This window comes from Hippoglossus hippoglossus, chromosome 13 (genome assembly GCF_009819705.1).
Source record: "Hippoglossus hippoglossus isolate fHipHip1 chromosome 13, fHipHip1.pri, whole genome shotgun sequence".
Classification (NCBI taxonomy): domain Eukaryota; kingdom Metazoa; phylum Chordata; class Actinopteri; order Pleuronectiformes; family Pleuronectidae; genus Hippoglossus; species Hippoglossus hippoglossus.
The window spans coordinates 20,519,893-20,542,246 of NC_047163.1; the positions used below are offsets into that span (position 1 = coordinate 20,519,893).

General features: G+C 41.8%; 1 long non-coding RNA gene across 2 annotated transcripts in view; it reads left to right on the forward strand.

The window, feature by feature from the left end:
• Positions 1–22,354, forward strand: part of LOC117773243 — a 99,826-nt gene that overhangs the window by 24,565 nt on the left and 52,907 nt on the right. For both annotated transcript variants that reach the window (XR_004615885.1, XR_004615884.1), the window contains one exon: positions 16,736–16,787. This is a non-coding gene — a long non-coding RNA (uncharacterized LOC117773243). The remainder of the gene's footprint in view (positions 1–16,735; positions 16,788–22,354) is intronic.

Here is a 22,354-nt window from a genome sequence, read left to right on the forward strand (position 1 = left end):
AGTACCTAGAATTATGTCAAACCCAACTGGACCAGTTAACATGTCCCGCAACACCACCCGTCACACGTGGTTAAACACACGTGCCACATACACAGTCACTCACATTTAATGGGCCATGGCCTCCTTGTCCTCCTGTTTTGGTGGTTGAGTTGTGTTCCTGGAAAAGTATCTGTCAGTTGTCGCAGCACCCCTGCTGTCAGTGTTTCTTCAGTGACGACGTGCCTAGCTTGTAGAAACCTAAAGCTAATACGTGTTGGCACTTTTTACAAGCATTCATTGTATTCATTGTTTTTGTCAATGCCATTTTGATGTAGCAAGTTCGATGACAGCAGTGACAGTTATCTGAGCTGAAGTGAGGTTGTCAAAGGTGCTGTCACTGGCTTTCACCATAAAACAAATCCTTGCAACTGACTAGGCTTCACATAAGATGATGTAGAATGGAAACTTCTTAGTCATTGTGAATTCCGTTTTCTCCAGGAATACATACTTTAGTTCTCACCAGCTGCCCACTTAAGTTTATTTAATGTCCACTGGTGCCTGAACCTGGGAATTTATATATGTTTTTTTTTCCTGTTCATGCTGTACCATGTCCCTGTGCAGGACACTGTTGTAAAATACCAGGCTGCAAATAATTCTGCTGTGCGTTAAGGAACTGGACTGAAATGTTATTTTTCTGGTTTGAGTCTTCCAGTACCGTGTGTTCCACACCTCTCAGACCACATGAACATGACACTGTTATCAAGTGCAAATCAGTCAACATGTTTTATTACTTGAAGCTGATAACTTGTGAATTCATTAAGGGATTTTACTTGATGATTACGTTAATGCTACATGTATATTATATTTACAGTAAAACTTACCCAAACTTATGAATGCTCTTTTATATGACAGATGCTATTAGCAATTACCTAGAGAGAATACAACTATTCAAATCAAAATGTCAGGCAATCATTGACACTGCGGACACTAAAGGTTGTGTAACTCAGCCAAACTGCAGCAACAGCTAACAAGCTAATGGGCTAACTGGATAACAAGCAGACTGCTGTCAGAATGTGGTGCACAAACAAACCAGCCTCAGCCAGTGCCACTGCAGCTACTAGTCCTACACAGGTATGGAGTAAAGCTACACATTGAAATACTGCTCGGCTCAAATGCTGCACAGCTGTATCAGTAGATCAAGTCCTCGTTTGTCAGCAGGATTATGCAAAAAATACTGGAAGGTTTCGCACCAAACTACACCCGGTTTTTGAATCACTTCCCTTAACATTGCGAGATCAGACATTTTCCCACAGAGTCAGGATGAAAGTAAAAAACCTTTAAGAGGATTACAAACATGGTGGAATATGAGGTCCTGTTTGTTAACCTGTGACTTTGTGATTGACAGAGATCCTCAGAGGCCGACACAGTGAGTCAGTGTGAGGCAGACATGAGCTCACGACAACACATAGATGATATATACTTTACATGTGAAGGCTTTAGAAATGTCAAGCTCTTCACTTCCTCAGGGGACTTATAAACTCATTTTCTGTCTTTTTACCAAATTTTTTCTTCTTTTGAATAACTTACTACCAGTTTGTTTGTTTGTTGGCTAGATGGTTTTGATTACACAAAAATAGCCGAACAGATTTTCACAAAACAAACATTTTGTTCTGGATCTGGATGAGTGAGTGGACCCAGGAATTTATTATTCTCTTTCCATAACATTGCATCGTTTTTCATCATTTTCACAGTTTTCCAGGGGAGTAATTCAGGAATCGTGATGAAAAATCACACATCTGGGAAACTGATATCTTATGAGTGTGTGAAATTTGGTGGAGCTTGATCATATTTAAGGAAACTGTACAGCCTTGGTGGCGGTGTGCGCTCTATCATGCCACTCTAGCTGCTTCATGTATTTTTCTGTCTCTTCTGCATTACATACTGTATGTTGTAGCTAAAGCAGGGAGGATACAATGTGTTGTCTCTTATTTTTTGTTAAACCCTAATAATAAATACAACTTTACTTTGATCATGCAATACTATAATTTCCTTTTATCACAGATGTCAAATAAAGATCATATAGTGGAATAGCCATTTCCGCTTGAAGTTCACTGGGTTCACTCTGTCGTGTTGTTCAGTTTTCTCTCCTGGGCCACCTTCTCTATTTATTTAACCACTTTCAGTGGAAAAAGTCCTCTCTTGTCCGACTGCTTGTGTTCACACACACTTCCTCTCGGCTTCCTCTCTCTGCTGAGCCGTTAAAAAATACAGACTGCGTTGCTGATTATGTGCCCCAGCAGAAGGTGCAGTATACTGCGGTGACTATAGCAACTTATGAGTTACGGCTCTGCAAGGGAGCCTGGAGCTGGCACACACTCGCAGGAAGGGCTTGGGAGGGTGTGTACATCTGTCAGTGGTGTATAAGAGGAGGGGACACTGCACTATGTGAGTGAGTACAATATAAGTACAGGATGTAACATTACCCTATAGGTCCCCATTTACATGTCCTCCTGTTTCCCATGACCCGTTAGGCTGTGCTCATTAATTTGACAGGGTTAAGTAACAGGTGAAAACATGTCTGATAAACCTCCACTCACAGTCATGCACAATTTATGTTTGCCGGACAAAATACTAGGATGATTGGGGACACAGCATTACTATTCTTTCTGATACAATGTAAAAATATTTGTACGCTTGTATGACGTCATACCCTACATTTACTGGCGAATAACGTAATATGCTGTCCTCACCAAGTCAGCATAGACAAAATTAAACACCAAAATAGGTAGCTATAATGGCATTATTTTGGAATGCTCGTTTTGCATATTTTATAGTTTCCATAGACATGGAGACAATGGGCCCTGTCTTACACCTAGCGTGAAACAAGCTCGACATGTGTATGTGTTACTGTCAGACGGATACAGTTGTCATTTTCCCATCCATAACCCACGTTGTTGAAATAGCAAATGCATTTCCCCCATTTGACTGCCCATGGGCAAGTTGGTCTTAAAACGAGGGGAGGTCTGTCTTGAGGCAGCAGGAAGTGATTTGCTGTTATTTTAAAGGCAGATAATTAAGATAGTATCATACAGCCACATAGGCAGGTGCACAGCAGGTGTACTCTCTGCTTGCTTGTTATTTAAACAGACTGTTCTATTTTTGCCTCTTCAGCAAATCGGTCACGATACTAGCAATTCACCAAGGTGCCAGCTCACCTGCCTATTAAAGGAAATACTTTATTGTATGTTACGCCCCAACACACACCCATGATGAATTAAGGGATTAAGTACAACTCTTTTTGAACCTTGTAACAGGTGTTGCAACTTTTTTTCCACAATTAAACAAAAATTGGATTGTGCACACATCCTACAGCACTTGACGATGACCTCAGCTCGCTCAACTAGCGCCCAAGATTTTAAAATGTCTTTGTTGCTTTATACATAAACTTCATTTGATAAGTTGGTTTAAAATTTTAAAAAGTATTTATTAGTGCCCTAGTTTTACTGAGTTTGTTTTAGTAAAACTAGCTTGATGGGCAAACAGGTTGAATTGACAAATGTTACAGGACATTAACATTTTTTACAAGACCTTTTATCAACATTATATGTGGGATTTATCTTGGTCTTTGGCTGGGAATGGCTAATGGAGCTAATGCTGACAGGCTTCGTAGAGCTACAGAATCTGAGAACAGTCTCTGCAGCTCCAGCACTATGTAGTTGTACATATCATTGTTTTGTTGACGTGCTCTGTTTCATGTGGCATCTATTCCTCTTGTGTCGCTCCTGGAAGAGGGATCCCTCACATGTGACTCTCTCTGAGGTTTCCATGGTTTTTTTCCCCCGGTTAAAATGTTTCTTTTGGTAGTTTTTCCTTACTCTTGTTGAGGGTTAAGGGCAGAGGAAGTTGCACCTTGTTAAGCCCTATGAGACAAATTGTGATTTGAGAATATGGGCTATACAAATAGAGCCATTCTCATTACAGAGATTTCATTAATTGTTAACATCAGACCAATGTGAAATTTTGCTTCTTTTTTAAAATATATTTAGCTGCAAAGTGTGTGTGAGTGAAGTAATTGTGCAGACGAGATTGAGTGAAAAACACCTAGCTTACATATTTTAATGGAAAAATTTGTTGATCTAAATTCTTGTGTCCTTGATTTACAATGATGCTGAGTAAAAAACTAATTAGATTAAAATCAGTAATGAAGTAAGATGCACATTAAGTATATTTATGCTGTATATACATGTTTTTTTTTAGCTGATTTCAATTGAACTCTCTTCTGCTGTTTGTCATTGTGTTGCTGGTTATCCTTTGAATAATACATCCTGTACCCACTTTACTTTTCTCTAGGAACAAACTGACCCACGATGGTACATGCACTCTGCTCTCAGCTCTATGTAGGCTGCAATAGATCCGCTTTTGACCTCACACTGTTGTTCCTCTGGAAGTGGAAGTAAGAGTAGGAAGGTTGGATGCAAGCGAGGAAACTTTGGATGATGTAACTGGGCGGTAGTGCAGGAAGGAGAGTGCTGAAACCAACAAGGAAACAACATCACCTGACCCTCCTCCTCTCTTCTCCTCTCCTCTCTTCTCTTCTCTTCTCTTCTCTTCTCTTCTCTTCTCTTCTCTTCTCTTCTCTTCTCTTCTCTTCTCCTCTCCTCTCCTCTCCTCTCACCTAGCAGAACTGGAGTGGACTGCACCAGACACGGCAGATGGTGTTCAGGAGGGGGGAGTGGGGGGGCACTTTGCAGTTGTGGCGAAAAGTCGATTGAATAATGAAAAACTTACTGTGGTTGTTCACAGCCTTCTATTTAAAAAGGGAGAAAAACAAACTTTTCTTGCTGCATTACCGTGCAAAAAATTGGAAAATGAATGACACACACACTCACTGTCGGACTGTCGGACAAAAGGTGAGCATGGTTTGCCGATCTTACCCTTTCATCTATCACTCCCTTTCTCACCCCCCACCCCTCCACCGTCCCCTCTGTCCGCTCTGTCATGCTCTGTCCCCTCCGTGCACTTGCCTTTGTCTGGGTCCGGCCAGAGTCTGGCAGACACGGACAAAAGAATGCCGCCTGTCATGGAGATAGAGCAAAGGTTTTCGGCTCTCTGGAGGGGAGGTGGTGGGGGCTGCAGGGGTGGTGGTGGTTGTTGGGTCTCAGGGTCGGAAAGGCATTGTCAAAGCTGTGGCTATCCATTGTTGTTTCTGGGCTCACTCCTGATCCGACACCGACCTCACCCATCTCTTCGGTCTCCGATTTCCTTCTTCCTTCTGTCCACTAATTCTCCGGGCCTCTGGGTTGTTCCAGAGCGAGGGATGGAACAGGGTGGAAATTCAACAGATGTCTGACATGAATCTGTTCATGGACATGGCTGCTTCAGGCGCGGCGGTGCACCGCACCGTCTGCTGCTCCTCTTGTGGTGCCGGTTGTTAATAACTCCACAGGAGGTGCTGGTGCCTGCAGCGTAAGTGCAAACTTTCAGTCAGCTCTTTCAGTCAGTGCAGTGCTTTCCAACAGTCTTCTGGCACATTAAGAGGCATGGAGTGGAAGATGGTCTCTCTAGAGAGTGTTCATTTGTTTTTGAGTGATGTAACCTTGTAAAATTTGAGTAGAACATTTCTTCTTTTTTCCCTGTCTCATTAATCATCCCACAACGTCTCAGTTTTATCTTGTGATCCATGTGATTACTAGACTGGAAATCAGTGGAATAAACTACTTAAATGTATATCAAGTACAACAGTAAAATACTGCCTAGCCAATCAAGAAATGCAGTAAAGCCATTTTTGTCAGGTCCTGAATTACTCCTGGTTTTCCTTTCACACATGAACAACACAGCAGGAGATCCTCAGACATGCTCACAGCCACACATCTCCAGAGTGTTCAGGTGAAGGGTGGTGCAGCAGACAGAGGAAGGACGTAACGGATAAATTCCGCTGCGGAGATCACGTTTGTCGGCCCTTTTCACCAAAAGCTCTTTTGACATCTTCGTTAGTGTCTTCTACTAGTGTGGCACCACTTTTGTATTGTTTGTATTCCTTTAGACTTTTTCATTTTTGCACCTGACGTGTGATGTCATCATCACGCCCACTCGCTTACGGCTCATTCGAACATTTTCCAGAGATCTTTCTAGAGTGTTGGCTCGAAGAAAACTCAGGAGGCTTTCAATCTTACATTTGAGTTCTCACGTACGGCCCCTCTGGAGAATGTCTGGAGATTCTCCGGAGTTCAGTGGATTTTTGAAAGCAGCTGAATATGTTTAGTATTAGTAATATACAGTCACAGGGAGCATCTGTATCTGCAGAAATACTTCTGTTCAACATTTTCTTGTAAAAGAGAAGAAAGAAAATTTAACTTTTGGGATCTTTAAAATAGTATATATTTTACTCGGACAAGGTAATGGAATCATTACTTTCTGCTTTCAGTGTGCAGTTGTGGCACAGTTTTGGGAATTCCTGGGCAAATGTCAGTTAGCCTGTCGTCAAGCGACCGTCAGCTCTCAGAGACAGAGACTCACAGTTCAGGCCGTGACTCAGCCTGTCTGAGATATGACTGGAGACTGCGAACCAGAGTCGACAGCTGATGTCAGTCTGTAGTTGACCTGCTCTCTGTGTGAATGATTAGTAGAATATTGAAGTTGAAGCTGTTGTTTTTCAACGCGGGGAGCAGAGGACCAAAGGTTTCAGACTCCAATCGACGTAATGATTCTCACCTCAGCTAAACTCTACTCTTTTGCCTCTGCATATTTTGCTCTTTTTGCATCAAGTGTTGCTACGCAGCAGTCTGGGGACAAATTGATTATTCAGTCTGGAGCCCAGACAGCCAATTGTCTCCTGCTCTGCTTTGATTCACTGAAATGTCACTCTGACTGATGCCGCCGTTGATAATTTCCTCAATGGCACAGTAAACACTCAATATTTACTGAGGCTGAATTGTCTGTGGCCAAATCTGATTCAGATGGTTTTTCAAAGTCATCTGGATAATAATTGTCTGGCGCATATTCTGGCATACAAATGGAAAAGCCTTTTTTTACTTCACTGTTTAGTATTTAGGACAGAGGACTGGAACAGTTTTAAATAACTATTTGGATCTTTTTATTCACTGCATTGTTACAGATTTACAAACCTCTTGACTAAAACCGCACCATTTTCCCATTGTGAGCATCATTTAGCAATTTTATATTTAATTTGCTATATGCATTTTCAGTGTAAACCTCACATTAACATTTATGTTTTATGTTACTAAAACGTCAGACAGATTTTCAGTCATCTCATGTCTCTGTGATGACTGTCTGCGGCCCCTGCACGTCCTGCAGTTTCTGTCTCGAACCAGCAGATGGGGAAAGGAAACGTGTTTGTGGGATGGATGAGGGAATGTGCAGCAGCACAGTGGGAGAAGCTTGCAGAGCTCACACTCTCTGCTCTCATCCACTCGACACTTTCTTTGATGCGTCAAAATTGGCGTTTGTGTGTTTCATTTCAAAACTGTGGAGATTTAAATCTTACAAAATGTATCCGTGCTAATGATTTTTCTGTTTTTATAATCCAGCTGCAGTTAAAGTTTATTTACCAGTGTTTAAGTGGAGAAAGATTTTAATTCAAATCTAATTAGCATTTTTTGTTAGCAGCAAAACACAAAGTTTTCTTTAAATTCCTCTCTACAAAACATTCTTGATTTTAATGTGTAGAGGAATCTTTTTTCCCTCATTCACTACTATGTATATTTTCTTAAATTGTATATGTAACAACAGTATACAACAATAAAAACCTTCACAACTTTCTTCAGGGAGGTTGATGGGGGAGGAGGCAGTGGGGAAGGGAGATTGGAATCAAGTTACATCTGTACTTAATGCTCCATACGGCCACACACACACACATTGTTTGTACTTCTATTTCAGTAAGGATACTAATACATTCCCTATCACCTTTCTCTAACCTTAACCCTCCAAACTAAATGCCCAACTCTAATCCTACCCTAAACCTAATTCTAACCCTAAAACCAAGTCCTAACCCTAAAACAGCCCATTGAAGAAGTGAGGACTGGTCAAAATGTCCTCACTTTCCAAAAATGTCCTCACTATGTAGGATCTATGCTTAAAGGTATAAGTACAGGGACTCTCTCTCTCTCTCTCTCTCCATCTCTCTCTCTCTCTCTCTCACACACACACACACTCCCGCCCTGAGAGGAGTGTGTCCGGGAGATGATTTCCTTCCCTACCCGTCGTCCCCCTCGCACCCCCACCCCGCCCCCTCTCTGCTACGCAGTGTAAACACAGTGTTCCAGAGGAATGTTGGACTCCCTGACCTCTGCTGCAGTTCACTCGGTTCAGCCTGGCCGCGCTGTGCTCCGGCATCAGCAGCAGCGCCGCCCTCCCCCCTCCAGAGCCCCCTCACTCCACTCACTCTTCTCCCCGCCTTGCCTCACTCCTTTTTCCTCATGCCGCCTCTCCTCCCCCTTCTCTCCTCTTCCCTTTTTCTTACCTCCCCCTTTCTCTCCCCTATACCTCCCCCTCTCTCTCTCTCTCTCTCTCTCCCCCCCCTCCCAGTGCTCTGTTTTTTCCTCACTACCCATTTTATTTCTTTTGAATAATTTTCATATTTAGCCGACTAACTGAGAGAGGTATTCTGGTTTTCTACTTCTGTAAAATTGCCAGTACCATACAAAAATGTCCTCCATTCAGAATTTGACAAAAATAGGCTGCAGTTGAGCTGTACTTTGTAGTGGAATTACTTAAAGTGCAAGTACCCCAAACACTGTAGTTAGATGCAGTAGTCCTGGAAAAATCCACGATGAACAGCATCATACTTTATTCAAATTCAAACGGAGAATAGCAGAACACAGTGATTCCATTAAGCTGTGAAAAAGATACCTATCCAGTTGCAGCACATTTCATGGGAATGGATTGTCTTAAAGGTTCAGTGAGTAAGATTTAGGTGAAAGGGATTAGTTGGAAGACATTGAATATAAAATAATCCTCTTATGAAGAAAATGGGCCCTTTATATTTAAAATACTTTATATTTACACCAGGAGCAGGTCTACGGTGGTCTCCATGTTTTTTACAGTTGTCCAAACTGGACAAACTTAACACCTTTTGAGTTTTTATGACAACTGAAGGTTACCACAGGTTCTCTTTCATGTTTGGGGTATTCAGCTGCAAAGTGAAACTTCACCACTAGATGTCACTAAATTCTACGCACTGAACCTTTAAGTATGCAGGAATTGAAAAGGTATGTTAGTCTGAGTGATGAGGAGAAGAGTTACTCCTCGATAGCAAGGCATCCTAAATTTGTTATATAAAGCCTGAGACCGTGAAATGAGGAAATAGACTTGTTGCTTTTTTGAGTCCACTAGATCATAGTTGCTCTTAAAGACCAGCACATGTGTGGATCTAGTGCTATTGTTTATATATGAGAGTAATTTACCCTAAATGTAATACAGTTACTTACCCAGTGTTCAAGTTTTTCCTTAAAACTGTCCCATATGTATTTGTAGTTTTATAAATCTGACATTTCAAAGTTGTTCTTTATTAACAATCAGCATCAAAAAGTGACATGCAAGTTTAGAATAGTTCACAATACTCCATGTGGTGCCTTGGTGGAGTTTGTATTTAACTTATCATTGTAACTGTACTATATTGACTCAAATAGGGTCAATTAGGATCCAGTGAATTTTACTGTGTATATATATTTAGAACTTTGAAATACGAGGTTTAACAGATTGACAATTTGTAGCATTGGACTGAGAAGGGGGAGATATTACTGCTTTGCCCATTGATGTTTGGTATACTTGGTATTTATGGTGGTTTATATGTCGCATGACTGATCAATGGACTGTATGTAAGGAAACAACCTTGGATTTGACTCATGTGGATCAAGTCACTCAGAGTTCAGACTGCAGTCTTCATTGTGTCTGGTCGCTCGTGGTTTAAAACAAATCTTAGGATGAAAAATGCAAAGAAAAGATGAATTCAATTTATTGAGTCAGTGTTGTTCAAGTTTCCCATCCTCTGCATCCTCATCAGCATCTGTATCATCAGCCTGAATTAATTCGTCCAGCCGTCTGTCTGTCTGTGTGTGCGCGTGTCAGTCTGTCTGTCCGTCCATCCATCTGTCTGTCTATGTGTGTTGTTTTAGACACACACTGTGTGTCTGTCTGCCTGTATGTGTGTGTGTGTGTGTGTGTGTGTGTGTGTCTCTGTCTGTCTTTTTCTGCATGTCCATATGTGTCCGTCTGTCCATCTGTCTGTCTGTGTGTGTACGTGTGTGTGTGTCTGTCTGTCTGTCTGCGCCTCCATCTTGCCTCCTGCTCAGTGACTGGAGAACATCCCCGCGTTGGTCCCAGCTGTATTTATTTGCTCACATAAATCCCACCCGCCGTCTAATCAACCAGTTCCTATATACATGTTACTATGAATTCATTTTTCATTAAAACGTGACTGTTGCTGCGAGCATGCAGGGGGGGGATCATCAGTTACTCAGGCAGCGTAAATGGCGCACACAGATGATGAGAGCGATGCTGGTGCAGGAACATGTGGTTGTTCTGCTCATTATGCTGACAGGGAAGAGGAACTTGGCTGACCTCTGCTGGGCTCTGACAGGCAGTGTGGCAGATGTTGATGTGCTAATGATTTGATCCGGGATGAATGTGTGTTCTCGAGGCTTCCACTGGCTCCTATCAACCACCGAGTGTCTTTAGGAGGGTCTCTGCTGCTTCCTACTGTTGCCCAGCAAAGGCCGATCAGTTTAAAAGCAGTGGATGTGTCATTTTGTGTGAAACATCAAAGGAATGTTTAGATATTCTCAAAATACAAACCCCTATGTAAATAAATATTATTTTGACCCCGAATGACCTGATTTTGATGGCCCCGAATGTGTAATTGGCCAGAATAATGGTCTACTCAAGCAGAACCAATGGTGGCAAGAGGTCAAAGCTTTAAATATAAAAAAAAAAATCGATTTATTTTTGCACAATTTCTAAACATGATTTATTGTGAGCCTCCATCACAAACCATAATCCAGCGCTAGAACGATCAGAATCTTTAGTGAGGGACTAACTGAGAAAGGAAACGAGGAATGATGGAGGGAGAGCGAGTGAGTGAGTGTGTGAATGAGTAAGAGAGGGAAGCAGATGGCTGGAAATATAGCCTGCTAAATTATTCAGCTGGACTGGAGTCTGGAGATAGATAGATGGATAGGAGCTGGCATGGACACTTTTATTAGGATTCCGAGAGCTGTGAGGAGAGTGCTTCAAAAACACCGTGATTGCCTTTTGAGACCAAGAAAAGTAATTGCATCAGGTCTGGGAAGAGCTATTTGCTGGAAGAATTAAATCTATGTTCTGAAACTAAAGTGTGAAACGAGGACATGCACCAAAGTTGAAGTATACACTAGGTTGTCTTTGCATATATTCTATGTAATTGTATGATTGTCTCAACTGCTGCAGTTTTCTCTCCTAGCTCAAAGGCCCGTAGAGAGTTAAATAAATATCCTCTCCAAATACCTGCCTGGAAACCAAACATCCCGGAAAACATGGGTTTCAGAATGACTTGTCTTAACAGTGAGGCTGAATTAAAATGAATAATGGAATAAAATAAGGATTTGGGCATGAATATGTAGGGTCTCCTGGGGGAGGTTAGGGGTTTCAGGGTCTCCAAGCTCACAGAGGAATGAATGAAGTTTGCTTTAATTTACCTGAAGTTCTTCCTCTAAAGAGGATGTACAAATTAAAACCCTCAGACAATAACTCCCATATTTAACATTACTACATGTATCTTAAAAATTTGAATATTTGCCCCATGATATGTGTTGTATGCTTTATCCCACCCCCTCAGTCGTACATGTGCTGACAGTAAATACACTCTCTCTTCTCTTCTATTTTTCCATTTAGCTTTGTGCATTATATTTGACTCTCCCAGATTCACAGACACACACACATTCACAGATGCACATATAGTCCTGAGTGGAGGGCTCCGGGGAAATAGAGCAGAGAGGAAACTACGTGCCTTCGCCAAGCAAGGGCTGTCTGGTGTCATGGCAACCGGTGCAGATTACCCCACCCTCGATCAGTCAGAGAGAGGAGAGGAGATGAGGGGAGAGGAGAGGAGAGGAGAGGATGAGAATGAGGGATGGGCACACACACTGAAACACAAGTGTCTGCAGACACACATGAAATAGCCACACAATATACAAAATGCTCTTATAGAGGTTTATATTTTTTCATATTCAGAATAATCAGTTAAAATGTAAAAGCTGTTGTCCCTTATGTGCTTTAGAAACATTGTCTGCAGCCACATGTAGCAGCTAAAGCCCTGACTCGACAGGTAAGCACAAGATGGTGTATAGAGAAAGAAAATGAGGAGGGAGGAGGGGAGGGTGGAAAGGCGAGCAATGACGAGATGTGGTGCAGCGGGAGGTTGAGATGTGTGGAGCGGGGCCATAAACATATAGTAGAGCTAAATGTGTCCGGGGGATACGCCGTTATTAAAAGCAGCAAGGTTACCTGATGAGCAGCTCTGCTGTGGAGGTGGACAGTTTGCAGTGTGCATGCAAACACCTTTCACGCTTCCAGAGCCCTATTGAAGTGAGCTATTACTGTGTTTGTGTGTGAAGGTGAGCGCCGCAGCCTGAGAGAGAGAGAGGGGGGGGGATGCTGGGCTGGAGGGGAGCCGAGGCAGTGGTGCATGGACGAGCTGACAGCGAGAGAGAGGGAAGAGAAGAGGAGGCGAGGGGATAATATTAGAGTCTGCAGGAAGGGTACGGAAGGGTGGCTGCAGATTCTGGTAGCAGAGAAAAAGGCGAGACAGACAGGGTGTGGATGAGATAAATGGCATCAGCACGGGGAGAGGGGGGAGAAAAGAGCGAGAGGGAGGGAGGGAGGGAGAGAAAGGAGGGAGGCAGACACAGAAAGAGGAGGAGGGGGGATGCTGAGGTCGTTTGAGGACATTGAATCCTAAATTGACTGCGGCACAGCCATCGTCCACAGTTACATCACAGCCGGGCTCCAACTCAGGATGAACCTCTCTCTCCCTCTCTGGTCTCCATAAAGTGCTTCAGAGCCACGACGTAGCGTGTGTGATGGCGTGTATTTAATGGTATGCACAGGATGCAGCTGATTACCGTTGGTCTTTGTGCAGCAGTGGCTGCGATCAGCCTCGTCGAGGATCTTGTGCGTATAGTAAACATGGCACCACACGTGTTAGAAAGGCTGTGTCCTCCTCTGAGCAGCCGTCTGCGATTAGAAATCAATTAGCATCACCGCCTCGACCGTGGTACACTGAATCATTAAACCACTGCACACATGGAATATCCACCCATTGTCAGAGGGCCTCTGCCTCTGAACAGATGAGTTTTAACAATATTAGTAAATTCATTTCCCTTTTTTTTCACAGCATAAATAAAGCTGTGAAATGTGGCTAAATGCCTGCTGTTTTCAGGCAGCACTACTCCTCAGTTGTACCTTCACACGTTCACACAGGGAGCTGCCCCGTGCCGCCGCAGTCTGCACTGTCGGGGGTTCAGTGCCTGGTTCAAGGGCACCTTGAAAGCACGTGCTAATGCATGGAGGCGTACTCATTTACCTTCCTTGTTCACACATGCATCACACATGTGGGGATTTGTAGTCCTAATCGCAATCATGAGCTCACGGCTTTACCTGTAATCTTCCAATAATTCCACTTGAAGCATCATTTCTCCTCAGCAGTCAGCCATCTTCTTTTTTAATCTCGAGGACGATTGTCTATATCTGGCTTTACTTCAATAGGAAGGCAATGACCAGATACCAATTTAATATCTCAACCTCCTGTTTGAATGTCGATACGATTGGATAATATTCATGTTAGTCAAGACCAAGGATAAGGGTTTCTTTGTTGAAATGATAGCATGTTTGTGTCATGACATTGAGAAGGAAACCGTACTAGATTAGAAATGTGGCTGTGGCTGAGGGGGTTAGAGCATTCGTCCTCCAACCAGAAGGTCGACGGCCCGAATCCCAGCCCATGTTGAAGTGTCCTTGGGCAAGATGCTGAACCCTGAATGGCCCCTCATAGATGTTGAATGCATGGATTGGAAGTCGCCTTGGATAGAAGCATCAGCTAAATGACATGTAAATAGTAATAATACAAATGCTCAAATATGGTAGATACCCAGTCTGTGCAACAAAGTAATAAACTGTAAAGAAAGTGATAAAGGATCAATTTGTACCTACGTCGTTGTGGCAGAAGACTCAACCTGTCTCACAGCAGTTTATCCTGATTTACACTTTGCACTAACGTTCCTTCTGTATCTGTTTATCTTCATTAGGAATATTTTATGTTAATGCAGGTTTAAATGGACACGCAATGCATTACAATCTTAATGCCATCAGACCGGCAGTGGTCTTGCTCCTATTACGATCAGATGGTATCCTCGCCATGTGATCTGTACTTTGTGACCACCTTCTTACAAACACTAAGTTGAAGGGTCGCCAAACTCTCAGGGCTCTTGGTTCCTTTGAATCTCCCATCAGTCCCACAGACTGGTTTGTAGCTCTAGAATACTACACAGTCACAGATTTGCTGTCGGGTATTTTAGATCAACACAATAATTCCAAAAATATAACATGCAGAAATGAAAACTGGAATAACAAAGGCCTTAAAGAAAGCAGGAGGCCGTGATGCCGTTAATGTATTGAGCTTTAGCTGCGCATTTTACTAAACAAATATTCAGTGAAAAGTGCTGCACTGTTCATTAATCAATTAGTCAATCAATGGTAGGGCTGTTAGTTTCTCCCAAAAAATCAAAGTTTGAATGAATTGACACACACTTTATTTGAATATACACCGATACAAACGACTCCTGTCTGTGGTGCCTATTACCTGGTACAAAGACGACCAACAGCTTCATCTTTGATCGTAACTTTAACATCTACAGTGTAGAATCCGAAATACTTCCACACACCGCTTCTCAGATGCTCTGGTGTCATGGTTGTTTGCTCAGTGTGACTTTTCTTACTAGTCCTCCATTTTCATAGCAAAACCCCTAAACATTACAGGTTTATTTTACTGATAGGTCAAGAGGCCATGCAATAGGTCAAGCTGACACTGATCGCCCTCTGCTGGACCAGGAAGCAAACTACTTCAAAAGGTGTGATGTGCTTTCAGACTGTAAAATTTGAAATTGAACAGAACATTACAGGTCGAATATGAACTTTTCTAGTCTTGATGACCACTCAAAAGTCTTGAGAGCTTTTACCATTCACCCATTCACCCGCATACTCATACAGTGCATCTATGTGCAGCCCTTTCTCCATCACACATCAATCACACTGCTGGCACAGCCTGCCGGTTCAGTATCTTGCCCAAGAACAGTTCGGCAAGCGGAACGGAGGAGACTGGGATCAAACCGCCAACTTTCTGGTTCTTCATTCCTTTACTCACCAACTGCAAAGTTTACTTATTTTTTGAGGTAGCACCACTTAACCCCGGCCCAGCTGGTCCATCCAGTCTGCCCTGCAGACGTAGCAAGGCTCAGAGGGCGTATTGTCTCTGAGCTAGTGCTGGGCAATTAACGGAAAATGTATCCAAACGACATTTAACCTGTAACTGACCTAATTTTGCTAATGTCGGTTAATTAGGTTAATACTTTCCCCAATGCTTGCATTCACAAACTGTCGGGTTTCCGCTATGCTCCGTGCCCTATCAACCTGCCACATGTCCTCACTTCTCACTCCCCCGCTGACCTGCGCTCACATTGCACCGTAACAATAAACACCAACACTGTTCAGAAGTTATTAGGACCTGAACAGAACTGACGTTTACTTACTGTTTGTTTGATTCGCTCTAAAGTTTAAGAGACACGTATTTAAACAGATAGTCCAACAAAAAAGTCCTACATTTTGCGAGCACTACACGAGACGTAACGCGCACAGCCGGGACATCAGGGTTAAAGTGACCGGAACGATCCAATTACGATAGATCGTTCATTAATCGTAATCGAGGTTTAAGTTTGAAATAATCATGATATTTATTTGAAGTCATATCACCAACTCTACTCTGAGCAGTTGTCTCTTCAATGGTTGAAGCTCTTGGTGACAACCACCACCTCTACATGAAACCACAGTCAGAGAAAACTTACATAGTGCACCTTTAAGTCATTTATAGTACCAGTAGCAAACAGCTGTGGAGTTCTGGGAGCCCGCTGTCCTCAGTTACCAGCCTTGGTACATCCACGTCAGCACTCTCTTTAAAGGGGGACGCACCATGTTTGTTGACGCCTTCACCTACCAGATATCCATATTGTAATGTGATCACAATGTGGGCAGAATCAAGACTCATCAAACACAGATGTAACATGGACATGGGCTGCATTCCATTCAGGAGTCTGAAAGATGTGGTATGGTCTGTGCTGGCTGACTGGCACACCGAATGGAACAGAGACATTTTTAACATTATTATTCGCACCTGCTAGAAAGGTCTTATGGGTCTCAGCTTTCAATATTACACCAAAGCGACTGTAATTTAAAGCAGGTACATGTGAGAGGAGATGGAAACAGATGAGACAACCAGGATGAAAACATTACCTTCTTTCTTCTTTACTCATTAGACACAGAAAAGCTGCTTCACCCAAATGGCAGCTGGATGGTTAAAGGTTGAAACTGAACATTTTAATTTCTGCCATGATGCATTCAGGGACAATCCATCAGAGTATATCCTTCTTTTTGGCTCAGCATAATCTCGACACTCATTTAGATATTAACTTGCTTAATGTTTTCCTGTCCTCAGGAGCAGCCAGCACAGCAGACCAGAACCTGACCAGGACACTGGACGTTAATTTGTAAGTACTGATACTATGTTGTGAAAGCTGTATTACTGCCGTATCCCTGTAAGGTATACACATGGTTCTCTATTCTTATGAAATATACAGGACTTTAAAAAGTGACATAGATAGATCCTTATGAGGAAAACATTAATTTGAAATAGTTATTTAACATAGCATAAAATTAATCTCTGTAACTCCAGTAGTTACCAAGTGTTTTTGAGGTGGCAATCAACTGACAAAAACCACAGCTTATCCGTTATGTGGATTCTATGCTTTTCTTTGTCTCAGTAAAACTATAATTTTGAAAAGGCCACCCACACATGTACAGACGGTGCTTTACAGACTTTCTCACCGTCTCATTAATGTTGCTGCAGCTGTTGGGGTTGGAGATGGTTCGCATCATTCTAATTGGTTTATAAACTTTGGGGACCTCACATTAATCCAGCACAGCTTCGTACACCTTCAGCCTGAGCAGAGGTCTAGAGGGAACGTCTGCACCCTTTGAGATCAGAAGAATTGTTTCAGCAGTGATGACATCATCATATGACTAAGAAAATTATTATTGCATTTTTTGCACTTTTCAGAATTTTTTTATTGACTAAACAAGGAGTCACTTAAAGCGCCAGAATAATGAAGGTAAGAATGACCATTAGGCGCATCTGCTTTCAGGGCACAGGCGCCGTATTTAGGTAGAAGCAGATGTCTTTCAAAAAACTGAAGAGCATCCTCAAACACAAAATGTGTCGAGCAAATGTGAGGCCTAGAATTCAATTTCCTTTATTATATTGCCATTGCGCAGTGTACAACAAATGGTAGAGAAAGTATCATAGAGACAAATAGACAACAAAACCTGTATAATGCAATTTGAAAAGAGGTTTATTGGCCTAAACCTCTCTGACCTCTTGTGTCTCATTTACTAAGTTTTACGGGATGAACATCTGAGGTGTTTCCAGTTTCTGCCTCACGTAGTCTTTTGGCAGTGAGTTTAGGTTCATGCAGGAGAGAGCTATGGTTGACACTGATGTTATTGAACAATAACTGTAAAAATAACTGTAACTATATCAATAGCAATATTGTTGACAAAATTTAAATGTAGTTAAACATTTTTTAATCATAACCAGAAAATATTACAAACTAACTCCGTAGTACACTGTGCATTACAGGCGGTGGTATATTTATGTGGAAGTTATCATTCTTTGATACTACTAAAAAAAAACACCAGCAAACAGAAAACTGTCACAAAAAGATCATTCAGGATCAGGGGCTTTTGAAACACTTTTAAAATTGTTTCATTTTTCTGTTTTATTTGCAACGGACACTTGATCCTCTTCAGTTTCGGGGTGGACGTGTCCCATAAGGCTCCTCTGCAGTCTCTGCCTTTAAAGTGTCAACAGGATGCTGTTTGTTGTTTGACAAGATAGTTCATGTAAAATTGGTGCAACAGTCACTCTGAGCACTGGCAGAATTGAGGCGGCGAGTGTTGAACACGTCAGGTTCCTGTGTCGTCTCTGTCTCTGTCCCCTGTGTGATGCAGCTGTTAGCGTTCGATGGTCGTCACCCTATAAATACTGCAGCTGACTGACGGATCCTGCAGCAGCTGTCTGCTTTCCCCTGACACACGGACACAACATTTACCCACACATACAAATGTGCAAAAAGACGTGTTTGCTGTTGATGTCCTCTGAGTAGGAGGTTTCTTTCTTTTCTTTCTTTCTTTCTTTCTTACTTAAAAACATTGCAATTATAACATGGAAGTTGATGTATACAAATACAATACAATTACATAATCTATACAAATCTGAAAGGTATTATTAAGATTAAGAAACAATATGAGACAAACATGACAAAAGCCTGATATATCTCATTCATCTGTGCTATTTAGTTGTGATCCAGATACCTATAAAAACATCAACGAGCATCTGTTACACTGGATCCATTTTGCTTCATGGATCCAAATTTTTGGACCTGAAACATGGAACTTAAATAAGAATATTCAAAATCAAATAAAAACCTTTGTTCTCAAACAAACATCATTTAAAAGCAGTACATCACCAACCATGCTCATCAGAGACCGACGCCAACACAACAGTACTCAATTCTACTGGATATAGTACACACCTGCCTGATGTGGGTCCAGTGTTGGGGTCAGGTTCCATTTTGTAACTAAAACTGAGGGAACCAGTGGGGACCTTGTGTTGCTTCACAGGAATGAACACAGTGGACACTTGTTTATTTTGAGCCAATCCCACATAAACCGTCCTGCTGCTGTAAATACTCATTAGAGAAACAAATCTCTATTAATCCACAACAAATGTACTATTTCCCCCATTTGGAAAAAAACAACAGCTGTTTTTTTTTAATTCTTTTATGAAAATGACACTATTTGTTGCCTATTTTTTGAAGATGAAGTATTTTGCTGTTTTATCAGACAAGCCCTCCTGTAAAAGATTTATATCGTCTCAATAACATGTAAAGTAATAATAATCATTGGTCTTTAATGGGATTTCTTTATAATAAGAAAGAATTGATGACGATGACTATTATTATTATTATTATTATTATTTACAATTCACATCCTTTGTATTGATAAGAACAATTTTGCCCTTATGAAAGCAAAACCTGTTGGCATCAAGCTTTCAAAAAATAGGAATAACACGTGTAATATACACAGAAAAATACCCAACAAGAATATATAAAACTCATGTATAAAACTCACGTCACATCAATAGTCGATCAAGTTTTCAGCAATGGCTTTGAAACTTCTTGTTGGTTACGGAAACCTTCAGATTCTTCTATTTTTATTGCATCCTAAACATCATATAATCTTAGTTTAAAACTGTTTTTTAGCAGCTTGAAGCATCTGGCAGCCTCTGCAGTATGTTTTGCCTGAGCTATTCTGTGACCTTCAGTAAGTGTTTACTTGCCATGCTTACAGCCCCTTTGTGAAAAGCTGTGAATTGTCATCTGCAGAGGAACAGTGGAGTCATGTGGACACGAGGAAGAATACGATTTGCCGTTAAAATATACGGCCTGTCTGTGTGTTTGTGTTTGTATTTCCCCTGGTGGTCCCCTACCGTCTGAAGGTCATGCCATCCCAATGCTCTGCTTCATGGACAGCTGCCAATGCTGACGGCTGCAGCTCTGGGTGCTGCACTGTGTGTCTGGCACTTGCTTCCCTCACTACAGGGCATTGATTAAGTGGCACAGCTGTGCCTCACCTGCTGGAAACAGCCAATACCAATACAGCAGCAGCTCCAGACAGCCAATACCAAAGCGGGGAAAGGTTTGGAGAGGCTGGAGACAAACTGGCAGCCAGAAGACAAGCATTGTTGTTTTTTCCTTCTGGTGAAAAAAAAACAGAGAAAATATCATGGAGGAGGAGTAGAAGAAAGAGTAATAAGATGGAGGGTTAAGGAGGAGGGATACAGGAATTCAAAGGAAAAAAAGAAGAACCTCTTTTGAAATGGCGACAAGGATGAGCAGGCTTGGGGGAAATAGGCGAGGAGACTGTACTCGTTTCTACACACACACACACACACAATATTTTCATCCTTTTCAGGCTGCCTTAGTGGAGCTGTCAAGATGAAAAATGAGCAAGTCAGATCTAATAACACGAGAAGTTAAGAAGCAAACTTTTCATGCAGAGCTGCGGAGGAAAGTGTTGATGAGTGCGAACAGAGGAGATGTGGGGTGTTTGTCAAGAGCTGAAGCATTGATCCCTTTGCTTTGGTGCAGTAAAAGTATGAAAGGATCCACCACCGCATCTATTGATTTGCTGCCTAAACTGACACGTCTAGAAGTGACCACATGAATCACTGACTGATGTGCAGATGCAAATTACATAATCAAATATATGCTTTTATGTAAATGTAAAAAAAAAAGGAAACAACTTTGGCTTCAAGTAATAGTAGTCACAGATAATTTGTGTTTTGTGGCTTTAAACCACCTTAAACAACACGTGTGTGGGGGATTCAGCTGCAGTGGTAACCAGCAGGTAGCGCTGTGCAGTGAGTAACTCCCTGACATCTTAGCAAATGTTCTACAGATGCTAGCCCTCATTGGTTTTAGCCTCCTTGCTAGCACACCTCCATGCCCGTAGTTGCAAGATCAGACTCGGATGCAGAGCAGAGCTTGTACCAATAATGCCCTCCTCAAAGTTTTTTTTAATAAAAATGATCTGGCAGACCAGATATTGTTGCCACTTAGACACTGTAGGTACAGCGTAGACTTGCACCTCCTCAGCACAAGTGTGATTCACCTGTGGAGGCCTCCTTCTACCTCAGTCTGTTCAATGGTCACACACATCATCCTTTCTGACGCCCCCTCCCCATCTAACTCTGACATTATCTGTTCAGCTTCAGTCACCAATGTATGAAGTCGGATACCCACACACACACACACACACACACATCCATCCATCCAGGATCCTGGCACCAGCACACTCGTATTAATGTGCACAACAGTGTGAACCATTTCTGAATAAATCCAAGCAAATGACGCATACTGACACCTTGTTCCTACACAGCTTTTTTTTTTAACGTAATTCAGTGATGACCGGTGTTACCATAGAAACGGATGGACTTTCAGTTGACCTGCATACATACCCAGACCTTTGAGTAAACAAGGCATAAAGATAAGGTAATGGCTACCCAGACACCAGATTTCTGTGCACATCCTATGCATATGTTATGCATAGGCCTATGAGAATGTTTTTCTTTGGTGTCATGGATAAAATCAAAGCAAGGATATTATGTTACCTCTCACCCACTCATCCCACCGCATTTCTAAATGTTCTTTCTTTGTTAGAAAGTAACTGACATTCCCAAATGTATTATCTCATCTCAATTATTAGTAACACAGGTATGCTTGTGCTATTTTGATCCGTCATCAGGGAATAAAAGCTCCAGTGATTTGATTTATGTCTCTTTCTAAAAGACTGACATTGCTTATATATTTACAGTAAATGCTTCAATAGTGGTTCAATGTTCTGAAGCTGAATTAGACATGTTTTATCAGCAGTCTGTGCAGAGCATTGTAAAATCTTAAGAAGGAGGAAAAACTGTGAAGCAACTGGACTCTACATTAAAAAACAGATGAATTATAATCTAAAAGAGAGTCTCCAATATACCTTATTAGAGCTTTAAATGAGTACTGTGATTAAAGACCTTGACATGACTGGTTTCTAGCAACAATACAGACCAAAATGAGGATTTGCAGTCATTTGCACAGTAATTTGTGTTCATCATATACTCACTGAGCACTTTATTAGAACCACCATACATACTAATGATGGGAAGTTCTGTAACCGTCAAAACAGCCTGTTCTTTGTGGCATTAATTCCACATGATGTTGGAAACTTTCTTCTGAGATTTTTCTCCATGACATCATCTCTGCAGATTTGTCAGCTGCACATTCATGCCGTCAATCTCTTGTTCTACCACATCACAAAGGTTCTACTGGATCCACATCTGGTGACTGAGGAGCTCACTGAAGTTCGCTCACTGTCTCACTGTTCATGAAACCAGTTTGAGACTTTTAACTTTGTGACATGGAGCATTATCCTGCTGGAAGTATCCATTAGA